At 39.1% G+C, this 24,082-nt stretch overlaps 1 protein-coding gene across 2 annotated transcripts in view; it reads right to left on the bottom strand.

Annotated features, from left to right (window-relative positions):
• MFSD4A (major facilitator superfamily domain containing 4A) overlaps window positions 1-24,082 on the bottom strand; it is a 66,814-nt gene that overhangs the window by 39,818 nt on the left and 2,914 nt on the right. The gene's annotated exons all lie outside the window — the stretch shown is intronic.

Here is a 24,082-nt window from a genome sequence, read left to right as displayed (position 1 = left end):
CAAAACAAACAAATAATAAAAATTTAAATAATAATAATATAATAAACAAACAAACAAACAAACAAACAAACAAATAAATAAATGTTTTTAAACTGGTTTTTAAACCCTTTTTTTGGATTTTGTTAAGATGCCATGAATCTACCAGAGTTGATGGTTATAATAAATTTAAATAAATGAATAGAAATATAAACAAAATAATATGGTCGCTATAGTAATGAGACGTATTGGAAGCGAGTGACTTTTAAGAGAGATTTTTAAAAGAGACTTTCCCAACCTATTATATACCTGGATTATAATTTTTTGTCATTCCCAGTCATTTTGCTATGATGTGTTCTCAATAGCAGCAGAGATGACTATAATGAAGATTGCTATGGTAGATCTGTTTCCACTTCCTGCATTTTTACTATTCAAAGGGGGTATATTTAATTTTCCCTACATATTAATCAGTAGAATTATGTCTAGCTTTAATTGACTAATGCTTATTATGAATCTGATACAAGACAGTGCCATGTAATGTAATTGATATCCTGATGTACATGGAAAACAAATTGTTGCCACCACATTTCAAACGTGGTAAACAATACACCAAATAGGGTAGATTTCATTCTAGAAAGATCATAATAAGATAGGACAATGTACAGATCAGGTACATGGAACATCTCATAACTTGCATTATATCCAACTAGGCCCCTAATTGGAGCCTGGTATTGATTTACACAGGAATGAAAAATACATATAAAAATAGGAGCAGCAAGCAAAAAACAACAACCGCTAAGTGCTAGTGATGTGTCAGCAACAGGCTCAGAGCTATAAAAGCAATACCTGTGGGATACAAAAAGAGCTCGTTGGGGAATAAATATGCAGATGCTAACAACTAGGAATGGGGCAGTGTGCCAAAACTGGAATGCTACACATGAGCTTTGTTGAAACTACCTTCTACGCTCAACTGGCCTAAGAACACAACGAGAAGTTAAACATTAATTGCCAGGTTCTTTAGGACAACATCAACAGCTATATTGTGGAGGAACATGTAAAATTTAAAATAAAATCCCTTAATCCACATTTCTCAACCACAGCAACTTTAAAATTTATTTATTTTTATTTTATTTATTTATTTATTTTGTCCAATACACAATGAGGGTTTTAGTGGGTATATATCTATATACACATAGTAAAATACATGATGAAGGTTATAGAGGAGATACTCATAGTAAAATATATCTAAGAACATCTGGGTTGACGTCAACACATCTGCAACAATCTCCCAGGGAAAATGGAGGAATAGTTTGTTCATTATTGTGCCCAGAATTCAATTCTCCATTTCTCTTAAGAGTCTACTTTTGAGTTCCAATTGGGAACTCCAGAAGCTCTTTAGGATTGCAAGATTTACTTAATACAGATCAATATTCTCTGGAGGCCTTGGGATCACAAGGAGAATAATATTTACAACATTCATACAAAACCCTTTCCTCTTCATTTAATCATCTGATTATTCTATGGATTAGATACTCAAATACACTAACTGGCCAAATGATCTGATTTCATACAACAAACTGATATATCTGTACTAAGTTATCTCCCTCCTCAACAGACTTAATCAAGTTTAAAACTAAACATCAGACCACCAAAGAGTTAAAAGTAGAATAGCAATGACATTCAGATTTATATACCGCTTCACAGTGCTTTATAACCCTCTCTAAGCGGTTTTCAGAGTCAGCATATATTGCCCCCAACAATCTGGCTCCTCATTTTACCCACCTTGGAAGGCTGAAAGGCTGAGTCAACCTTGAGCCTGGTGAGATCTAAAGGCTTCTAGAGTTGTTAACCTGATCCCACGTAGCTTCTGCTCCGGCAATCTCACACTACTCACAAGAGCCTACAAAACCTTTGCCAGACCCATCCTTGAATACAGGTCATCTGTCTGGAACCCATACCGCATCTCGGACATCAACACCCTCGAAAACGTCCAAAAATATTTCACCAGAAGAGCCCTTCATTCCGCCACTCGAAACAGAATACCCTACGAAAATAGACTAACAATCCTGGGTCTAGAAAGCTTAGAACTGCGACGCCTAAAACACGATTTAAGTATTGCCCACAAAATCATATGCTGCAAAGTCCTACCTGTCAATGACTACTTCAGCTTCAACCACAACAACACAAGAGCACGCAACAGATTCAAACTTAATATTAACTGCTACAAACTTGACTATAAAAAATATGACTTTAACAATCGAGTTGTCGAAGCGTGGAACTCATTACCGGATTCAATAGTGTCAACCCCTAACCCCCAACATTTCTCCCTTAGACTATGCACGATTGACCTCTCCAGGTTCCTAAGAGGTCAGTAAGGGGTGTACATAAGTGCACTAGTCTGCCTTTCGTCCCCTGTCCAATTGTCTTTCCTTTATCTCATATATCATATATATTTTCCTCCTTTCATATATCTTTTCCTCTATTTTTATATTTTTCTTTATATATATTACCTCATGTCTATTCTCTACTATATGTATTGTGTATTGGACAAAATAAATAAATAAATAAATAAAAATAAATAAATCTGCCAAACTGGTGATCAGCAGAACTGGCCCGCAGTATTGCACTCTAACTACTGCGCCACCGTGGCTTTTATTATTTAGTAATTATTAGACCTTAGTAGTTATTAGACCAAGCAAGGAGCTTGGGACTGGATTTGCTTTTAACCTATTGAAGTTCATTCCCTAAATTAAGATGGTGGGATTGGATATGGGAAGAAAAAAGGGCATGAACATTAAAGGATAAAGAAAGGAAGGAATACTGTACAAGAAAAGTGGAGCAATCAATCTATTATGATGGGTTTGTTTTGTTTAGAGAGATAAATTTGTTGCTAGTGTATTCAGCACAAAATTAAAAGATTTCGCAAGATACATTATTGTTGTGGTTGGCTCTGGCCTAGTTCCTGCCCCAAGGAATGTGGAGGTGGATGCAGGGGAAACATCAACATGTCGTAGGCCTGTTTTATTGCCGACAGAGGCAGTTTCCTTGGAAGAAGAAGAAGGTGGGAGTGATTTGGAAGAGGGGGGCTTGGCATACAGCCCAGGAAGCCAATCTCCATTATCTTTGGTCGATTCAGATGCGGAAGTCTTGGACCCACACAGGCGCAGAGTTATGCGTAGAAGAGACCAATTGATGACATATTACAGGAGATAAGAGAGGCCACCTGTGTTTGGGTGGGGCTCTAGTAATTAGAGCTGCTGATACAAATAGCAGCTTGTTGGTTTGGCCATTGTGGAAGATTATCTGATCGCAGTTCTTCAGGACCGTGCTTTGCTGTTTTCCGGATTTTGTTTGTTGATTTTTCACGCCTTTGAAACCAAAGGAGAGCAAAGCGTGTGTGTCTCACTTCATTGGAAGAAGGAGGGCTGTGACGTTTCTTCACAGCTGCTAGCTAAGCACTTAAGGACTGATTAAGGGAATTGTACAGCCTACAAGGTTGTTTTGGGATGAGTGCTCCTTGCAATACAAAAAGGGTGCTTTGTTTCTTTTGAATTTTGTGATAAAGAACATTGTTTTGAATTTTCAAACGTGTGTGTGTCTAAAATTTGTACCCTTGAATTTTCGGGAGTCTCATACCAGAGAGCCCGGCAGAACACATTATATGGGAAAGAAGTTAACATCAAGAAACACAAAACAGGACATGTAGAAAAATGTTTTGATAAACAATATCTTGCAGCAGTAATGAATTATTTAGAGGAGTTGAAATTCTCTTTAAATCTAACATAATTTTAAAGTAAGGAAAACACCAGGGAGTTTCATTTTTGTTAAAGAGAAATTGGGCAATAAATCTCTCACATTTGCTTCCATATGTGTTGAATTAGAAGATCAACTTCTACAGAAGCTAGTGAAACAGTTATTAAGATCTCTTATGGAGAGTCTGATATGGAGGCAACCTGAATATTTTTATTTATTTATTTTATTAATCAAATACAGTATATATAACTGCCAATCTCACCAAAGGAGATTATTATGCTGATATTAAGGAGACAATAGAAACAGTAAAAATTAAGTAAAAGAATTTATTATATCAACAATTGTTGAAAATTATGCAAACAAAATGACAAAAACACGGATTAATCCCTAATCAAATTTAAATCATATTACTCAAACAGATATAAGTCCTTCTTAAAAATATACCACATAGTGTATAGGGTATCTAAATTTTACTAACTCAAATTAAGCAAAACCCAATCACTCAGGCACATATAATTGAGAAGTCATTATTTTACTGAGATAGTGAAGATTTTATGATTTATAAATGGCAAAATGAATACAAGTAGCCCTTGCTTAATGATGATAAGTAGGATTGGCAATTCTGTTGCTAAGCAATGCAGTAATGAAAGTATAACATCAAATGATCGTTCCATCTTAGGAGAGTAGTTATGGCGATCCCAGCTGTTGTCATTAGATAAATCCATTGCGGTCACAGAGTCCACGGTCATATGATAACCACTTATGATCTCCTGCCAACTTCCTCACTGGCTTTCCTTCTTGGAAGTTAGCAGTGAAGTTTGCAAATAGCAATCATGTGACTTTGGGACCCTGTGACCATTATAGTTGTTGAGCATGTTGAATTGCAATTACATTGTGGGGACACTATAACAGCCACAACTTATCATAAGAGCACAGAGACTAATGCAATGGTGTTGTAACTTCAAATAGGACTTAATGAGAGTCCTCTCCTAAGGCAACATCACGCAAATACACGCAAGCACGGGTTTGTTCTCTTCACTAAATTAGGCTTGCAAATACATACATTTACAGTATAGAGATAAGTTGCCTTCAAACGTTCAGCAAGCCTGGCTTACAGGTTTTCTAAATCAAACTGGCAGACAGAACAATAATCAGGTCAGGTGTCCAAGAATCCTGTAGCAGATTCATTGGCTGGTGCAGGTTCAAATTCCTGGATTGGAAGTCAAGTCAATGGAGTGAGAATTAATGTACAGTTGTTGTTAATGGAGAGCTTTGTGCTTGCTGCTCCATTTTAACTCATCCAAGTAACTTCTTCAGTCAAAATGAAAATTTTGGGCAGGCAGAGAGACATTGGAATGAACCAATGTCTTCCCAAAATGAAAAGCAACAAATAAATGAAGACTCAACCACCCAGGCCAAATGTATCTAAAAAGATTAAATCATAGCAACTAGACTGAAGATTTCTAAATTTTTAATTTACATTGTTAAATATGTTACACAAAGTGGTCATACTCTTCCTGCACTACAGGAGGATTATATCCTGGTGGAACAATCAGGCTTTCAATGCAGACCATCCCATGTTCAGTCCTGAGGCCAAGAAAGACCTTTGCTTTAAACCAGTGGTTCCCAACGTGGAGTCCACACCCCATTGGGGGCAATTTGATTTTTAATGGAGGCAATTGAAACCAAGTTAATGGCCTTTTAGGCTTCTTCCATGTGAATAAGAGTTCACGTTTTGAATAGTAAGAATTATGTCATGGGGTGGGGGAATCAGGAATTTAGAGATGCTAAGGGGGGGCACGGCCAAAAAAAGGTTGGGAACCACTGCTTTATCATCACATAAATTGCATTTATTTATTTTTATTTTTATTGGATTTGTATGCCACCCCTCTCCGAGGACTCAGGGTGGTTCACAGCATATATAAGACATAGAAATACAATAGATCCAATTAATACAGTTAAAAAATCTTTAAAAATTCTAAAACACTTTGAAAACATTAATCAACATTCATCAACACCAATAAATTTACACTAAAAACACTCGTTGGTCAGGGGGAAGATCTAATGACCCCTGGCCCGGCAACAAAGATCAATTTTTAAACTCTTTTGGAAGGTAAGGAGGGTGGGGGCAGTGCAAATCTATGGGGGGATCTGATTCCAGAGGGCTGGGGCCCCCATAGAGAAGGCTCTTCCCCTAGGTCCCGCCAACCAGCATTGTTTGGCCGATGGGACCCTGAGGAGACCGACCTCACCGGACGCTGGGATTCACGTGGCAGAAGGCAGTCTCGGACATAATCTGGTCCTATGCCATGTAGGACTTTATAGGTCATAACCACCACTTTGAATTGTGTCCAGAAACCAATCAGCAGCTAATGCAGTCCGTGGAGTGATGGTGAGATATGGGCATGCCTTGGAAGGCCCATAACCGCTCGCGCAGCTGCATTTTGCATGATTTGAAGTTTCTGAACACTCTTCAAAGGTAGCCCCATGTAGAGAGCATTGCAGTAGTCGAACCTCGAGGTGATAAGGGCATGAATGACCGTGAGCAAAGTCTCCCTGTCCAAATAGGGCCGCAACTGATGTATCAGGTGGACCTGGGCAAACACCCCCCTCACCACAGCTGAAAGATGGTGTTCTAAAGTCAGCTGTAGATTGAGGAGGATGCCCAAGTTGTGGACCCTCTCTGAGGGGGTCAATAATTCCCCTCTAGGTAATGGATGGACAGATTGAGCCTGTTGGCACCCATCCAGACCCTGACAGCCTCCAGACACCGGCACATCACTTCCATTGCTTCACTGAGTGGACACGGGGTGGAGATGTACAGCTGAGTATCATCAGCGTACTGATGGAAACTGACCCCGTGCCCTTGGATGATCTCACCCAATGGTTTCATGTAGATATTAAACAGCAGGGGGGAGAGGACCGAGCCCTAAGGAATCCCACAAGGTAGGGACCTAGGAGTCGACCTCTGACTCCCTGCTAACACCGACTGCGACTGACCAGAGAGGTAGGAGGAGAACCACTGTAAAACGGTGCCTCCCACTCCCAACCCCTCCAATCGGGGTTGAAACTGATAGCCAAATTCAGTCCAAGGCCAATTCCTAACTACATAAAAAAAATAGGTGGTGAAGAAAAACTTAATCTGTTGGTTAATATTTCAACCTTTATCCAAATAAAATGAGACAATAACTTCAAAGAAGGAACTAGTTAGAATTACATGCAACTCCCCAGATACGGATGAGTAGAAAAGGTCCCACTGTACAGGTATCTGCACTGCATACCCTAATCATTGCAGAGGGTGCAATATTTCACTGACACTTCCAGTATGACTTTGAATTACAACTAAGAGAGACACAGGGCAATGAACATTTTCACACATGCCGCAAAATCAACTTTACCTGCCTGTGCTTTAAGGATAAAAGATGTACTACAAACTGAAATGCAAATTTGATTTACCGGTAAAAGAACTTCCCTAACTGACACATAAATAGCACAAATGGTCTTCAAAATGCTTTCAAGCATAGATTCAGAAATGGTTGCTAAGAATACTGTGGGCGGCAAGAAAAACCCATCAATCAATCCTGGAACAAATAATGACTTGCTACTTACTCCCTTGAGAGGATGATGATATGCAAGCAGGCAAGTGATGCAAATTAATATCAGGAAAAAACCCATTACTGTTTTGTAAGTATAGGAGAAGTAAAAGAAGGGAAACTGATAAGTACATTGATCATACAGAACTGCCTTTGTTAGGGCAACAACTGGGTATGTCCACGGTCACAAGGAATTACCCTAAATAATTCCTAAAGTGGAATTCCCATAAGAGGTAACTCTTCTAAATGTATTTTTAAAGAATGAATAGAACAATATGATTCATTCTAATTGTAACCTTCACATTTAAATGTATTATTTTTTGATAATAGATGTGTGGGAGAAACAAGACTATCTCGCTCGCTTGCTTGTCAGAAGTGTGCCGAAACTGAGTCTTGAAACTGACAGGCATTAGATCTTCCCTAAAAGGATTCTTCTGCAGTCAGTATCCAGCCATGTTAACAACACTCATATATTCTGAAATAGTCTTCCAGACAGCTCAACACAAATTTATACATTCATAAATACATTAAAATCTAAAGCTTTTCAAAGTCCTGCACAAAAGTATGCTTTGAAATTTTGAAAGGAACACAAAGTTATTAAATAACTGTAATAACTCTAAAGCACCCCGGGTGGATTAAACAACTGCTCCATCTTTTTTAGACAGTGTAGGACCCAACAGTGAGAAAAAAATGTCAACTAGTTTTTAATAAAAGAAAAGCCTAAAGTGTGAAATGGGGAAAGGCTGAAGCTAGAAGGAGCATTTAAGAAGGAAGAGAACTACAGATAGATATAGATATATGATTTCACTGAAACGTCGCATAGACACTCAAAATATTACACGGGGTAAAACCCGAACTCAGAACAATCTACATACATATACCTGTGAAAATCTACGAAAACATATATATATATATATATATATATATATATATATATATATATATATATATATATGTAGATTGTTCTGAGTTCGGGTTTTGCCCTGTGTAATGTTTTGCATGTCTATGCATGTCTATGTCTATATATATATATATATATACACACACACACACTGTATATATATATATATATACAGGTATACACATACACATACATACATATATGTCAAATTTTTTTTAAGCTATATATATATATATACTGTATATATATATGTATATATGTATATATGTATATATGTATATATATATATATATATATATGTTTTCGTAGATTTTCACGGGTACAGGTATGACGGTCTTGGCTTCAATGGTTGTAATATATATATATATATCTCAATCACGGTTTTTTTCCTGAATTTGAAAATTAAGGGAGACTAGGATAGATCTATTTTGGCCTTATTTTGGCCTCATCAGCTAGCCATACCCAACTGGGACTTGAACCTGCAACCTTTGCCTTGTAAAGCAGAGAATTATCCTCTAGGCTACAGTATCCAATCCCTTCAGCTCTGCACCAGAGAAGGGTTACATATTTTTGTGTCGAATCACCCTGCTGTATTGAAGGAATATCACAGCTCCTTATTTGCCTCTCGGCCCAACCCAGGGCCATTTCCAAAGCAGTTGATTTTATTGATAGCCGACAATTCTATCTGTATGTGTATATATGTGTGAATTTATTTTTAAAAGGGGAGGGGAGTGTTTTTACAAATAAATATAACCAGAGCAACAGGACCAATATATTTAAAGAGACGTACATATTTTCAGGATTTCTTTATCCAAGTATCTCACTATTCAGTGGCTAGTCCAAAACTTACAACAGCAATTGAGATTGGAATTTACATCACTAAATCATAGGGCAGGAATGCACTGTTTAGTGAGGCAATCACAGATGCCGTTGTTAATCAAGTCCAATGGTCATGAGGTGAAGAAACAAGGAAATTAATGGGAAAGCTGGCTGGAGATAGCAAGTCCCAGGTGGTTGCAAGAAGGGAAGTGGCTGCTGCCCAGTGAGAGAGGCCAGAGGGGGTCTATAAAAGTATAAGGGATGCACAGCAGAGTTTGGGAGAGGCACGCAGGTGTGTGTGGAGGAGGAGGTGTAGTTTGGCTGAGGAAGGTCTGTGAGGGCACTCAAATGTACAAGCAAGCCATAGTTGAGGACTGGGATGTTATTTCGGGTTGCTCCCTTCTCATGATTGGGGCACAAAATGGTGTGAGCATCAGGGAGGGCCTAGAAGGCTGTGATGGAGGCAAGGTGAGAGTTGGAGAGGGTACACAGCGTGAGTGGCCAGCACACCACAAGCAAAATGAGGCTGAGGGAGACTTATCCCTGCCAATTGCAACCTTCCCTGCTGGTTTCCCCATTGAGTTTCTAAAGATGCTGCAAGGGAAGGTCACACATGACAATCATGTGACTGAAGGACATGGCAATCACCATAAGTAGGAACTGGTTGTCAACCACCTGGATTGCAATCCTGTGATCATTGGTGCGCTTGGATGGCTGGAATTCCACGAACCGGTCATAACCACAATTTGTTCAGTGCCATGGTACATTTGAATAATCTGAATGAATGGTCAAGACTACCTATATTGTATTTAACCATGCTTCAATGGTTGTAATAAAATGTAGTTTGTTAATTAAACTGCATGAAAGAGGCAATAATTCAGTTGACAAACATAAAACACAACTATGTCGCCCTGGACTTAGTGTACCATATAGATATTTTTCAAAGGGAAATTTAAGAAAACTTACAAATGATTAAACCATTGCACTAAATTTCTCCACAAACCCAATTTTCTTTAAGAGTTTATAAAACAAAACAGAGCTACTCGTAGATGAACAAATGACAAGTGAGCAGGAGATAGCTATAACCAAATAGCCAGGAGTGGGCAGCAGGCAGGACGGGGTGGAACGCAGTTCCACTGGTGGAAATCAAGCTAAATTCACAGCTCCAGCTGACCAGTGGCAGTCACTTCCTGGATTACAGGTCTCGGCTTGGCTCTCCTTTTCCCCCCTGCTACTGCTGCTGTGCGCTCCTCGTTTTTCCCCTCTTTCCTCCTTCCTGGCCTTGGACGAGCTTCCCTCTCTCCTGCCTGGCTCCCTTACAGCTTCATGTGGCCACCTCCCAAGGCCAGGAAAGAGGAAAAAAGCGAGGAGCGTGCAACAGCAGCAGCAGGGGAAAAAAAGGATAGCTGCGCCGCGCCAAAGCAGTCTGAGCTGTAGTCTTTTTCCCCTCGTGAAGCCCTCTGCCCGCAGCTGAGATGAAAAGGCATTGTGCAGCAGTAATAACTTGGTGACTCTCCCTTGGCTTTCCGATATTTTAAAATCCCCCCTTCCTGTCCTCCTCCTCCTCCTCGGAAAGCGGCAGGGAGACCAGCTCCAGCAGGAGTTGCGGGGGGTCCTTTTCCTTCCCCATCTTTTCTCAACAGCAGATTGGCACCTGTTCGCCTAGCTACCCAGCATGAGGCAGGGGGTGACCCATGAAGGAGAGCATGGGAAATGCGAAGCAAATTGTCACCCCAGCGACACTGGTGAGGTTGTAAGTCAAGGACTTAACAGTTCATTTGAAGGATGATGATCGTTCAAGCCACTCCTACCTGGTCACATGGCTGGCAAGCCATTCCTACCTGGTCACATGACCATCAAGCCACACCCACAAAATATGCCACACCCACAGTGTGGCAGTAAAAATTTTGGCTGCCCATTACTGCAAATAGCTATACCCACATAGATAACAAAAGATGGGTTAAATAGGAGGGTTGAGAATAAAATATGCTATAACAAGGTATTTGTGTAGAACACCCAAGAATGCGCCTTATACTAAGACTGATTGAGGGGTCCATACAGTGTTCTCTGAATTTGGGTAATAAAACTTCTGAAAGAAAACAACCAAACTAAGTGACATCATCAGTGGTGGCACTTTAGTATTGATATTACTTAGTTTGGGTAATGAAATATCTGCAAGAAAACAGCCAGATTCAGAGAGTACCAGAGAACCTACATTTCAAACCTAAGCTACAAATATTTTTCTTTATTGATAAGACTGATTGTTATGCCAGAACACCTGATTACTCTTCCAATGTGGGGTTTTAAATTTTTTTTTAAATATAACAAGCAAACGTACTATAATAAAAAGTACTGTTTGGAGAAACGAACTGTTTGGAGAAACACAGGGAAAAGGGTGATATTAGCATACAAATGAATGTAAAAAGTCCAGATTCCTGCTAATCATTAAGATAAACTTAATATCAATCAATTTGATTAGTAATCTTTAAATGGGTGGCAAAAAAAGGAAAGGTGATAGTTTGTTTGCTTAGGCTCAAGAAAAGATATATTATTGATTAAAGAGGAGATTAATCCCATAGTGACAAGGTTAAGCAAGATCAGAACAATCAAACCAATGGTCTTTTCACTGATAATGTAGGAACTATGACAGAGGTCAGCAATCCATGGCTCTGGAGCTGCCTGTGGCCCTTTGAGTCCGCTGTTGTGGTTCCCTATCCCATTACTGGCTGGCTTCACCCTCCCCTCCCTCACCTGGCCTGAGAAGATAAGGGCGATGGCGTGAATGGAGAAGTGATTGAGGAACATAGCCACCCCTGGCCAAGGCTTCTGCTCAGGTGACCCTCCTCCTCTCTCATGACTCCCTGGCTGGCTGTGGTGGGGCCAGGCGTGTGCACATGCATGGAGAGCCCCTCTAGCGAAGGCCAAAATGCAGCAAAGGCATGCTTGGAGAGCGGGCAGCTGCCCGCTTAAGGAGGGTCTTTGGATGTGGCTTCCCTCCTACACTAAGGATCTGGCCATTGCCTTGCAGTGTCCCCTCCACCGCAGTTCTTTGGCTAAATGGAGTGTGGGGTAAGATCCAGCCTGAAGCAGCAGGAAACGAAAGCTGCCTTCACTCTGGCAACCCTCCTCCCCCTTCTCCTCTCATGCGGAGGTGGGGGGCACAGCAAGGTGATGACCAGATCCTTAGGGCAGGAGAGAAGCGGCCCTGTAGCTGCCTTCACGCCACATTTGCGCTTCCTGCCTCTTTGGGCTGGAGCTCACACCCTCCCTGCTTAGCTGAAGAGATGCAGGGATAGGGCGATGGGACGGGACATGGCAAGGCAATGGACATATCCTTAGGGAAGGCAAGAAACCATGTCCAAAGACCGCCCTTAAGCGAGCAGCCTCCGGCCCTCTGCAGGCGCCTTTGCACCTTGTGGAGGGTCCCCCTGTTCATGCCACAATCAGACTGGGTGTTGCGAGAAGGGGAAGAGAGTCCTCTGAAGAGAAGCAGGGGTGGCGATGGTTCCTCAGCATACAGAGAGAGAAGGGGCGAGAGAGGGAGAAAAAGAGAGGTGGGAGAAAGAAAGAGATGAGGGAGGGGGAGGGAGATAAAGAGAGAGATGTAGAGAAGGAAAGAGAGAAGGAAAGATGAGAAGGAGGGAGATAGAAGATTGAGAATGAGAGATGGATAGAGAGAAAGAGAGAGAGGGAAAATGAATGTTTTAAGTATGAGTGTTGAACGTTTGGTTTGATAGGTTTTACTTTCTTTTAATTGAATTTAATGTTTGTTTTTAATGTAGTATTAATTGGATTTAACTTATTGTTCTGTTTTTGTATGTGCTGTGAGCCGCCCCAAGTCCTCGGACAGGGGCGGCATACAAATCCAATTAAACAAACAAACAAACAAACAAACAAACAAACAAACAAACAAATAAAGGAGAGAGAGACATTCCTTTTTCTCATAGAAAAGAAAACAGCCACAAAACCTGGGTATTTGTAGCTGGGGGGGGGGAATCAGGTGACTTAGTGGGAGTGATGTTGAGTCTCCCCACCCCCCACCCAGGTTTTGTAGCCCCTGGTGTTTTGTTTTCTCTGGGAAAAGGGTTTAAATGGCTCTTTGAGTTTTTAAGGTTGACGACCCTTGACTTATGACAATAAAAGGTAAGAGACAGAAGATAGACATCTTCAAATTAGAAATCCGTAGGTAGCAACTGAAAATATCAAAAACCAGTCAGTCATAATAAGAAATTACTGTATTTACTTCTCTGTTTAGATGACTAGACAGAATCAAGAAACTACAATGCATTCTTGGAAGATTATGCATTTTTTCATGCATGTTCCAAGAATCAAGTCTTGCTGGAATTGATTCCTAGGTAAATATTAAGACAGAAATCATGGCTTAAAATCCATTAGTTTTTAAAGTTCATCAATACCTGAAGTGAAAAACAAATCATGTGGTTTAGAGAAATGTGTGGCCTCTAAGTTTCTTCTGATTGCAAATTCTGTCCATAAAATTGGCAATAGTCAGCATAATAAAAAAATAATTCCCTAATGTCACTCTCAATTTTCAACCTCAGAATTGTTAATAAGCCATTAGCCCATTGTTTCCTTGTTTGATTAAAAACAAAAACAAAAAATGAGCCTATCATATACTTTTTTAGGATTTCAGCAAAAATAATTAAGGACTTGTAATATACAAAGCAATGTGTAATGAAATCTATGAATGTGCTTAATCATAAATATAATAGACAGAAGGTTAAAAGCATTACACCTTGTTTTTAGGGAATTTTTTTTACAAAAACAAAATGGATATACAGTACTGCCAACTCTTGTGATATGTCTCATCATCTTTGATTATCTCCCTCCCCCCCACTTCATCTCTAGCACACAATTAGAGACATGAATTTAAGATGAGCTTCTTTCATATTCTTTTGAGATCTCATGTCCTCCAAGAGAAGTATAAATTCTGAACCCCTGCAATGATGACATTGAAAATGGAGAGATTAATGGACATACTACCTATTTTGATGATCGTGCTGAGTTAACAAGTGATTTGGAAGAAGAGGAAATTTATAGAGGCAAAATAAAGAGAGGATTTTGAAAATGGTCTGGATAATGAAGGGGCTAATGGTCACATTTTATATTATGATTATACTAGAATAAGCACTAATAAGAGATGGAAAAGATGTGAGCAGAGGAACTGGATTTTTTAGCAGGCTAAAAAAGAAACCAAAGTTAAAATTGAAATTAAAAAGAAAAAGGGATGTAAAGGGATAAGATTTGGAAATACAGGATACTTAAAAGGGAGAGGGGCAGAAAAAGGAAATAAAAAGGTGGTACAAAAGATAAGAAAAGAAGTTGTTGTGTCTAATCAAGAAGAAGAAAAGTTTGAAAAGGGGTGGTTTGGATTTGATTGCTACATAGATAGTTTCTTTCTTTTATATATTTATTTAATTTGACTTCTATGCTGCCCAATCCCGAAGGACTCAGGGCGGCTTAAAGAAATATATGTATAATTATATATTATAATTATATCTCTGAGTTTGCATTTGGTTTTAATAGAGGTATTAATTCTGATAAATTTGTTAAAGACATATATAAATACATGGGAAACATATGAAAAATTAATGAAATGTATTAATGAGTTATTGAATTTGATAATTTTTATGAATGAAATTTATTAATGGGATAAAAGCTGATATAAAGTTGATTAACTAGATTTGAAATTGCTGAATATTTAGATGTTATTAGAAGAAAATATGATTACAATTAAAGCAAGATTTGATTATTAAGATTGATAATAAGTAAAGTAATGGTTATAAGATGTATTAAATTTTCCTCTTTTTTCTTACAGTCTTTATTACTATGAGATATTAAACTTGTTAAATATCTATACAAACTTAGAGGAAATTGTAAGATTGTTAAATGTTGATATGAGTTAGCAAGACAAAATGGGCAAAATGAATGGGATTTATAAAAAAGATATAAATGTATACATTTGATCATATCTAATAATATTTATATATATATGTAGATAGAAGAAAGATTGATTATAATTAAAATATAGGCATTTTGAATTATTTTAATTGGGTTTGGATTAAAATTAAGAAAAATTACAATTAAAATTTAGAATAATTTTAAAATTGTTTTCCTTTTTAAAAAAAAATAGGTTATATAAAGGTTTTTAGTTATTAGAAAAATGAATAAGGAGGTGAAGGAGGCACTTTGGCTGAATTTTAAGAAATTAGAGGTATTTTATTAAAGATTTGAAGGAATATTAATGGTGAATTTAATTAGGAAAAAAATATTTCATCTGAATGGCAAAATTAGAAAAGGAGGTAGCAACAGTTAAGCTCTTGTTACCATGCTGAGGCTGAGGGGTAATTGAATTAGAATATGATATTTTTTTTAATTAAACATATTTCAGATCTTTAAATTCTATTGAAGGTATATGATGCTGTAAGCATGTTTTTTTGGTGTGGAAAAAAAATAAAAAAAACCTTTTGGAAAAATAAATAAATTCTGAACTCCTGATGGGTCAAAACAAGAATGCCAATAAAAATAATGGAATCTTTTTAGATGATCCAAGCATCACATGTAGTGCAAGACAAAATCTTCATGATAGGAGACTGATATTTTGTGAGCACTGCAGCTGTTAATTTAAGGATGTGTCTTCCAGCAGTACATCTTCAGCAAGGGGTAATTGCATTTCTCTTTCCAAATACTGTATAGTAATAGGTTTTTCCTCTAAACCCAAGAATTTAGGGATGTTCATTTGCAGTAATTTGAATAATAGACTGTTTTTGAGGCCACCACTTAAGTAGAGTTTGGCATAAATTTGACTTGATTTACAAATCTGCTTAGGAGGGGAATCTAAAGCCTCAATATTCTTTGCTTATACCAAAAAGGGAGAAGATTGGTAGCTCAGGATAGAACTGTGGGATCCTTGGTGCTCTGTGAGCTTGGTTGTTTTTTTGTAGATGTTTCATTATTCAAACTAGGTAACATGGTAAGTGCTAGTAAGGAGTGGGGTTTGCTCTCAGTTTGTATTCTTGGCTTGTTCTGTCACTGGGACTTAAGTTGGAGATTGTTTTGTTGGGCTGTTTAGTGTTGGTTTGCCAATTTCTTGATTGAGGTATTGTTTATTACTTGATTGTTGGTCTGATAGTAATCTTGGTGTTAATCTATGCACATCTGGATGTTGAGTGCTGGTGGGAAGGTGTTTTGATCTATCTATCTATCTATCTATCTATCTATCTATCTATCTATCTATATCTATTTATTTGATTTGTATGCCGCCCCTCTCGTAGACTTTGTTCCCTTTTTATTTCTTTTGCACAGCATGTAGATGTTATTTATATCTGTGTGTCTATTGATGGCCAATTTGTTAGAGAGCCAGGCCTCCAAGAATTAGCCTATGTTTTTGGTCTAGGCATGATCTAGGATGGTTAGAATTTCTTAGTTGAAACTATTATTAAGTCTGTCCATAGATTGTAAAATTGAAGAGTTTTTATCAGGTCTTCTGGCTACTAATTGGTGTTCATGGATGCTTTCTGTTAGTCTTCAGGGTGTTTGTGCTAAGTATTGACTGTTGAAGTTTTTATATATATGTTGTAGATGATTCCTATGGAATGACTACTTTCAGGACTCATGATGGAGGTCATAATGCAATATCTAGAATTAAAAGCAGCCCCACAAACAGGAAGATCACCATAATAAAAAGGAACAATTAGGGAACACCCACAAAATCATCAACAACATCTTCAAAGGAATCCAATTTACCAGGGAAAAAGAAAAACAACAGCTCACTATCCTTTCTGGATATCCTGATCAGCAGAGACTATGATGGCAAACTAGAAACACAAGTGTACCCCCCAAAAAACCCACAATAACCCACCAACCCTACACACCAATCAAATGCTCCACTATCAAAGTAATAATACAACCTCCTACAAGAAAAGCTGTAAGAACTCAATTAAGATGAGTACAAACACAATGCAAAAACTCTGGACAGCAGAAAAAGGAAACACATTATCTATGCAACATCTTCCAACAAAGTGGATGTCAGGTCAACTTCATCAAAAAGTACTCAACCAATACGCCACAACCAATATAACACTGCCAACATCAAAAACATCCCAGAAAGCACCAACAGGTTATTACAACCTCATGGAATCAAACCAATTAAAGCCCTCCAAAACTTTCTAAGCAAACCAAAAGACCAACAGCCCCAGAAGAAAAAAACAGGTGTCATTTACAAAATACAATGTCAAGACATCAACAGGCACTATGAACTGAACTGAATGTACATATAATGGAAAAGCTGTACATTTGGCACATGAAAAACCTGGAGACAGTATCTGCTATAAAGACATCCATCATATATATTAAAGGTGTATCTTTAGGTCATCTGACTGGCATCAGTGAGATAAAAACATTTTTAAAAATTCATTGATTTATTTAAGATAAATGTGTGCCATTTTCATTTGTCCTGTCCTTCTTACCCTAGCAACCTTTTCTTGGCCCTTGTGAAGGTAGCCCATTGGAATGTAGAAGTCTCCTTCAAATAGGAAATCCCCTTGAAATCCCCTTTGAGTTTGACAATATCCAAGACCAAAGCACAGTAACCCAGGGGTCGACAAAGTTGTTCAGAATCTAGGAGCCAGCCAAAAAATTTAGGAGCCAGAATTTTTTTTAAGCAAACTTGGTTTTTTGCCGAGTCTCCACCTGACATCGCTTTCACCCCCTCCCCCCCGGCGCAGGCCTGGCTCCGCCGAGCCGGCTCTGCTGTACTCCCGTCGGGATCCGAGGGGAGACCGTTAGTCAGAAACCGAAACAGAGAAGAAGGAAAGGGAGACCGGGCCGGGGACGCGGGTGAGGGGGGGAGGGGGGAGGAGGGGTTACTGGTCGGAAGTCACCGCGCACGCGGCCGGAGGAGGAATGAACAAAACCTCACGCCGGGAGGGGAGGGGCTTCCGCTTCTCTCCGAAGGTGGGTGAGCGGCCAAGATCGGAGCGTCTGTGTGCGGTGGGGGGGAGTGAAGGGGTTCGAGTAGGAGGCGGAATGGAGGCAAGGGGGGGAGGGAGAGACGCATGCAAGCGCAGGGGACGCTGGGAAAGCAGCTCGCTCCGAGGTTGATGGGCGGAGCTACGGAAGCCAAGATGTACCATTTCTGGGCGTAAACACAAGGCGGGAAAAATATACTGTATACCAGTGATTTTCAACCTTTTTTGAGCCGCGGCACATTTTTTACATTTACAAAATCCTGGGGCACACCACCAACCAAAATGACACAAATCTAATAAATAAATAAATAATAAATAAATACATACATACATACATACATACATACATACATACATAAATAACCCCCTCATATATACAATCCCATGTAACATCCCCTTATAAATACAGTCAATCATCAATCATCCCTCCTGAAATTTATACCACTGTCTCATTTCTGGGTACTTCTCCTGTCTTTCCCCCTTTTCTCTCTCGTGTTTCTCATTTCTCTCTCTTCCTCCCTTTTTCCCTCATTCCTTCTCCCTCTCACTTCTCCTCTTTTTCCATCCCTGTCTCTCTCCCCCCCTTATGTGTGTGTATGTATACACACTCCAACCATTTCCAAAACCAGTTGAGGGCTGGGGTTTTTTTCTCTTTTATCCTTTTCAAAAACAGGTGTGGGCTGGGGGGTTTTTCTTATTATTTGGGTGCTTTTTACCATATGCTTCAAGAATCACCTCTCTCTCTCTTTTGTTTCACTCTCCTCTCATTCTCTGCCTCAATCATTTTCTCATTTCTCCTTTTTTCTCCCCTTTTTGTTCTCATTTCTCTCACTCTCCTTTCCTCTCCCTATCTGTCTTGCTTTCTCTCTCTCTTGCTATCTTTTTCTCTCTCTTGTTCTCTTATTTTCTCTCTCTCTCTTGTTCTTTCTCTCTCTCATGCTTTCTCTCTCTTATTCTTTCTCTCTCTGTTGCTCTCTCTCTCTTATTTTCTCTCTCTCTCTCTCTTTCCTTTCTCTCATTCCCTCTTTCTCTCTATCCTTTCTATCTCTCACTCTTTCCTTCTCTCCCTCCCTTTCTCTCTCTTTCCATTCCCTCTTTCTCTCTATCCTTTCTATCTCTCACTCTTTCCTTCTCCCCCTCTCTTTCTCTCTCTTTCCTTTCTCTCATTCCCTTTCTCTCTCTCACTTTTTCTTTCTCTCCCTCCCTTTCTCTCTCTTTCCTTTCTCTCATTCCATCTTTGTCTCCTGGGGCTGACTGCGCCTGCCCTGCACCCCCCCCCGCGGAGGGAAAGCATTTGGCATCGGCACCGCCAACCCCCCCCTCCACAAGCAGCAAAAGCCTCTGCGACTGAGCCGGAAGGCAAACGGCGCACCCCACCACTTAGGCTTTTGCTGCTCCTGGGGGGGGGAGGATTTTCTCCTCCCCGCCCCCCCGGCAGCCAAACGTCGCTGGTGCAGGAAAGCAGCGTGTTAAAAGGCGCGCTGCTTTCACGGAAAACAAACCCGGCTTTCCTGGCAACGGAGGATGACAAGCAGGATGAAGCGGGGTGGAGCAACGCGAGGCTCAAGCAGGCAGCTTCCGCGCGTTTCTTTCAGCGGAAGAGGAGGAGAGGGAGCGGATCGGGCGGGCGGGGGCTGCGCCTTCTACTGCCGGCGCCTCCCCGCCCCCGCCCCCCCCCCCCCAGGCAGGCAGGGGAATGGGGACTGCGTGCCCATGGAAAAGGGCACGCAGGGGGGGTACTTTGGGGTGCGCGGGGTAGCGGCGGCGGGCAATAGCCGGGGGGCGGCTTCTGCAAGTGGGAGCTCCAGGGCTGAAGCTGTATACATACAGTACAGCAGGCAACATTTTCTAGGCGCCAGACAACATTTTCTAGGCGCCACTGGCGACCAGGCGCCTGGGTTTGTCGATCCTTGCAGTAACCAATTATGTTATAGAAGTGGAGCATTTTCATTCATTCAAATAAAAGTTGGAAAGTCAGCTGTTAGGGATATTATATATCAAAAAAGGGGTTGGACTAGGAGATCAATATTTATGTCCTATCAAATAGCAGAAGGAAGCCCGGGCAACTCAATACTCTCCACATGGATAGGGAATGGAATGTGTGTTATACTTCATCAGGTTTAACCATTTTTATTAATTGTTTTACTAAAAAAAATAAAAATTCTCAAGCATAAAAAGAGCTAAACATGTTGTCTTTTTCAGGGACACCGTAACACAGCTTTGAAAGGCTCAGAGACAATAAATAAATAAGTAAATAAATAATAAATAAGTAAATAAATAAATAAAGACTGTGTGTATGCGTATATGTACACACACACACACACACACACACACACACACACACACACAACCATATCCAAGGCAGTTAAATTTTTATAGCTGACAAATATTCTATAGGTGTAAGATATTTTTGCTGATAATGAAAAGGAAGGGAGAGTAGTATAGATCTATTTCAAGCTTATTTTGCTGTCATCAGCTAGCCATACTCTTACTGGGATTTGAATCTGAGGAGTCTGCCTGTAAGGCAGTAGTTTTAACCTCTAGTCTAGACACAGGTTCTCCTCCTCTCAGCTTGGTACAAGCTAAGAGTGTGTGTGTATGTGTATTGTATACAACTTTATAGATTGTTCATGACGATATTACTGAGTATATCTATCTATACACACACATATACATATATACATATATATATGTATATGTCGCATAGACATGCAAAACATTACACAGGGCAAAACCCGAACTCAGAACAATCTACATATACATATATATATATACATATATACATACACCTGTACAATATATATATACTGTACTGCTAAAAAAAATAAAGGGAACATTCAAATAACACATCCTAGATCTGAATGAATGAAATATTCTCATTGAATACTTTGTTCTGTACATAGTAGAATGTGCACAACAGCATGTGAAATTGATGGTCAATCAGTGTTGTTTCCTAAGTGGACAGTTTGATTTCACAGAAGTTTGATTTACTTGGAGTTACATTGTGTTGTTTAAGTGTTCCCTTTATTTTTTTGAGAAGTGTAGATATAAGCCAGCAAGCAAGTAGCCTTGCTAAATGAATTGCCTGCCATACTGCAGTAAGAGGTATGGACCCAAAGGTCCCATTCACATGTCTTGATTGACAAGGGATCCTTGCTGAATCATCTCCCCTCATTATACCAGCAGCACATGGGTAAGACTACCCTGGTGGTCATTTTCTAGGCCCTAACTATTTGGAGGCTGCTACTTGCTTTTTCATATGTTTCTGTTGAGATGACTAGGCTGAGGGTAGGGGTCAAATACATCATGTATGGGTAGCATGAAATAAACTTATAGTATTTTTGAACTCTATCCCAGCTCCTGGTTTCTTGCATCTGACAATTAATATTTCTTTGAATGCAGATTAAATAGTGGACCAGTGGCACTGCAGATTTTTTTTTTTGGGGGGGGGGGGAGGTTATCATTTTTCTTCTTGCTGGGTCAGGCTGGTTAGAGAAGTGAAGGTGACTCTAAAAAGGAAGTCACAATGGGATGCTAGAGAAAACTTATTTAAAGGAGTGGTCACCAACTGGTGGTCCACGAGAAATTTTTGGTGGTCTGCAAAAAACTTTTTATATTGCACTAAACCAGGGCCTCTCTAGGAATTTGCCTCAATCAGAGAGAGAGAGGTTACCCACAAGTTTTCCTTAGAGTGGATACATGAGCAAAGTTATCTTAGTTTCCAACACGCCTGATTTATCTAGGGATAAAAATAATTTCTCTTTTGAATTAACAATCGGGGTCATTTAAGTGAATACTTCTGATTCCATTACACAGTAACCCATCACCTCTGTAGATTGAATTAAGATTGTTGTGACAGAGTCAACAGATAATGACAAATTGGACAACAATGCTCCCATGTCAATGGATCTTAGTTTTAGGAAAGTTATGTTGGAAAATTATTTTTTAGATGTAAAAATACCATTTAAATCAATATTATCTGTTCAAATAACATCCTGGAAGATAGCATCAGAGAAGCATGTATTTTTCAAATACTGAATTGAGACAAGCCATCATTTTTTATAGTGTCTTGAAAGGTAACTGCTGAGATCTGGATGATGGAGCATTAAGGATTTCATGGGAGTGGGGGGAGAACTAAAGGTCAGTCTGTTCTCCACAGCTATGTTAAGCACAACCCTCAATCTTTCTGCTTCCCAATGTACTTGATTATCTGATGACAAGAACAGAATTCTTCAGAATTAGTTTATTAGAAGAGAATATATATCATTCTAGATTGAATTGAGGGGTCCTTGGTGAAAAGCAAACAACCAAGCTCTGAAAGCACCAAGGAGTCCACAGTTATTAACAGCTGTCTACCTGGCACTTGGGAGTTGCCTTCTCTCTCAGTAAAGTGAGAATTGCAGCATATTTCAACTCAGAAAACATATTGTACATTGTAGGATGAAAATAGGTTACCGTAATTCAAAGGACTAGTTAATGTTGTTGTAAATTCAATTGAGGTTTTAGAAACTTGCACATCAAGGCTATGATTTACTAGTTGCACTGTATACAAGTTAATTGCAGTCTCGGTTCTTAGACTACACCTAATGGAATGCTGGGAATTAGTCAGCAAAAATAGACATATTTATGACTGTTGGGAAAAATGCAATATTGATCAATAATGAATAGCCTACAGAATCTTTAAGAAATTTTGCCAATGAAGTTTATTTTAATGATAGAAATACATGACCAGTTTATTTCATGCTTAAATAGGCTCTGTTACTATAGATCAGGGGTCTTCAAACTTGCCAACTTTAAAGCTTGTGGACTTCAACTCCCAGAATTCTCCAGCCAGCCTATAGCTGCTACTGGAGCTATGCTGGATGGAGAATTCTGGGAGTTGAAGTCCACAAGCCTTAAAGTCACCATGTTTGGGGACCTCTGCTATAGATGATACAAGCAATATATAACTCACTGGAAAGAATAGGGCCCTTTTAATATTCTAAACACCACAATCATTTGCTTTTAATTTCATTTTTCCTTTAAAGGTTTATTGGACAGAATTACGGGGATGTCTTAGAAGAATGATACTGGGGAATAATAGAGCAAATTTCTCACATAGAAGACACTGTCCAATATTGCCAAGATAGATGATTAGAAATCAAGATGTAATCCCACGTTTTTCTCAAAATGGTCCAAGCCAATTCACACACAATTTCTCTTTCATTAATAAGCGACAGCTACTCTTGTCCACAAAAATCATACAATTATTTTTTTAAAAAAATCTAAAGATTTTATGGAACAATTTCACATCACACTATAAAGTTGAAGTCAAATAATAATATAAGATGATGTATGTTCAAGCATATCAACAGTTAAAAGCTCAAGTAGGACTGTTCTTTTTGACTTCATAATTAGTGTGACTGATTTTATTTAGAGATGTTGTAATGGAACGATATCTTTGTATACAAAACTGTTATTACATGAATATTTGGTTTGCTTGCCTTGGTTCAAGAGATTCTAAAACATGCATTGATCATGAGACTATTAAATATTCTGTAAACATCCCATTAATTAAAATAATTGTTTTTTAAAGACTGTTTAATAGAAAACCTTGATCAAAATATCGCCAATTCCTTTAAAACGTCAAGATTTAAAACATGCAGACTGTTAAAACTTTTTCCAGATTAAACATAAGTTTAATCATGTTAAAATGGGAACCTTGAACAAATTAATATAGCAGCAGTTATACAACACAAATTGGGAGTAAGATATTCATGTTTTCTGCTTTATAGGCATCATTTCCTTATTAATTGTTCATTGATGATTTACAAAAAATAACATCATCTTGGTCCTGGAACTCTGTATGAAAATGGAATATTTCACTGTTTTACCGTACATCAACTTAAATGCTTATTGGCCATTAGATGTTAACTGCCAACATTTCAGAGAAGAAGACAGCTTGAATTTGGACACTGAGGTTATTAAAACAAGTCCTTTACAACAAACCTCTTAGATTACAAAGAGAAATTCTCAGCATGATTTCTTCAGCCTGAGGTTTCTATGTCAATGTC

This window comes from Erythrolamprus reginae, chromosome 3 (genome assembly GCF_031021105.1).
Source record: "Erythrolamprus reginae isolate rEryReg1 chromosome 3, rEryReg1.hap1, whole genome shotgun sequence".
In the NCBI taxonomy this organism is placed as follows: Eukaryota; Metazoa; Chordata; class Lepidosauria; order Squamata; family Dipsadidae; genus Erythrolamprus; species Erythrolamprus reginae.
The sequence above is the reverse complement of the archived record's forward strand: the minus strand, read 5'-3'. Positions and strand labels throughout refer to the sequence as shown.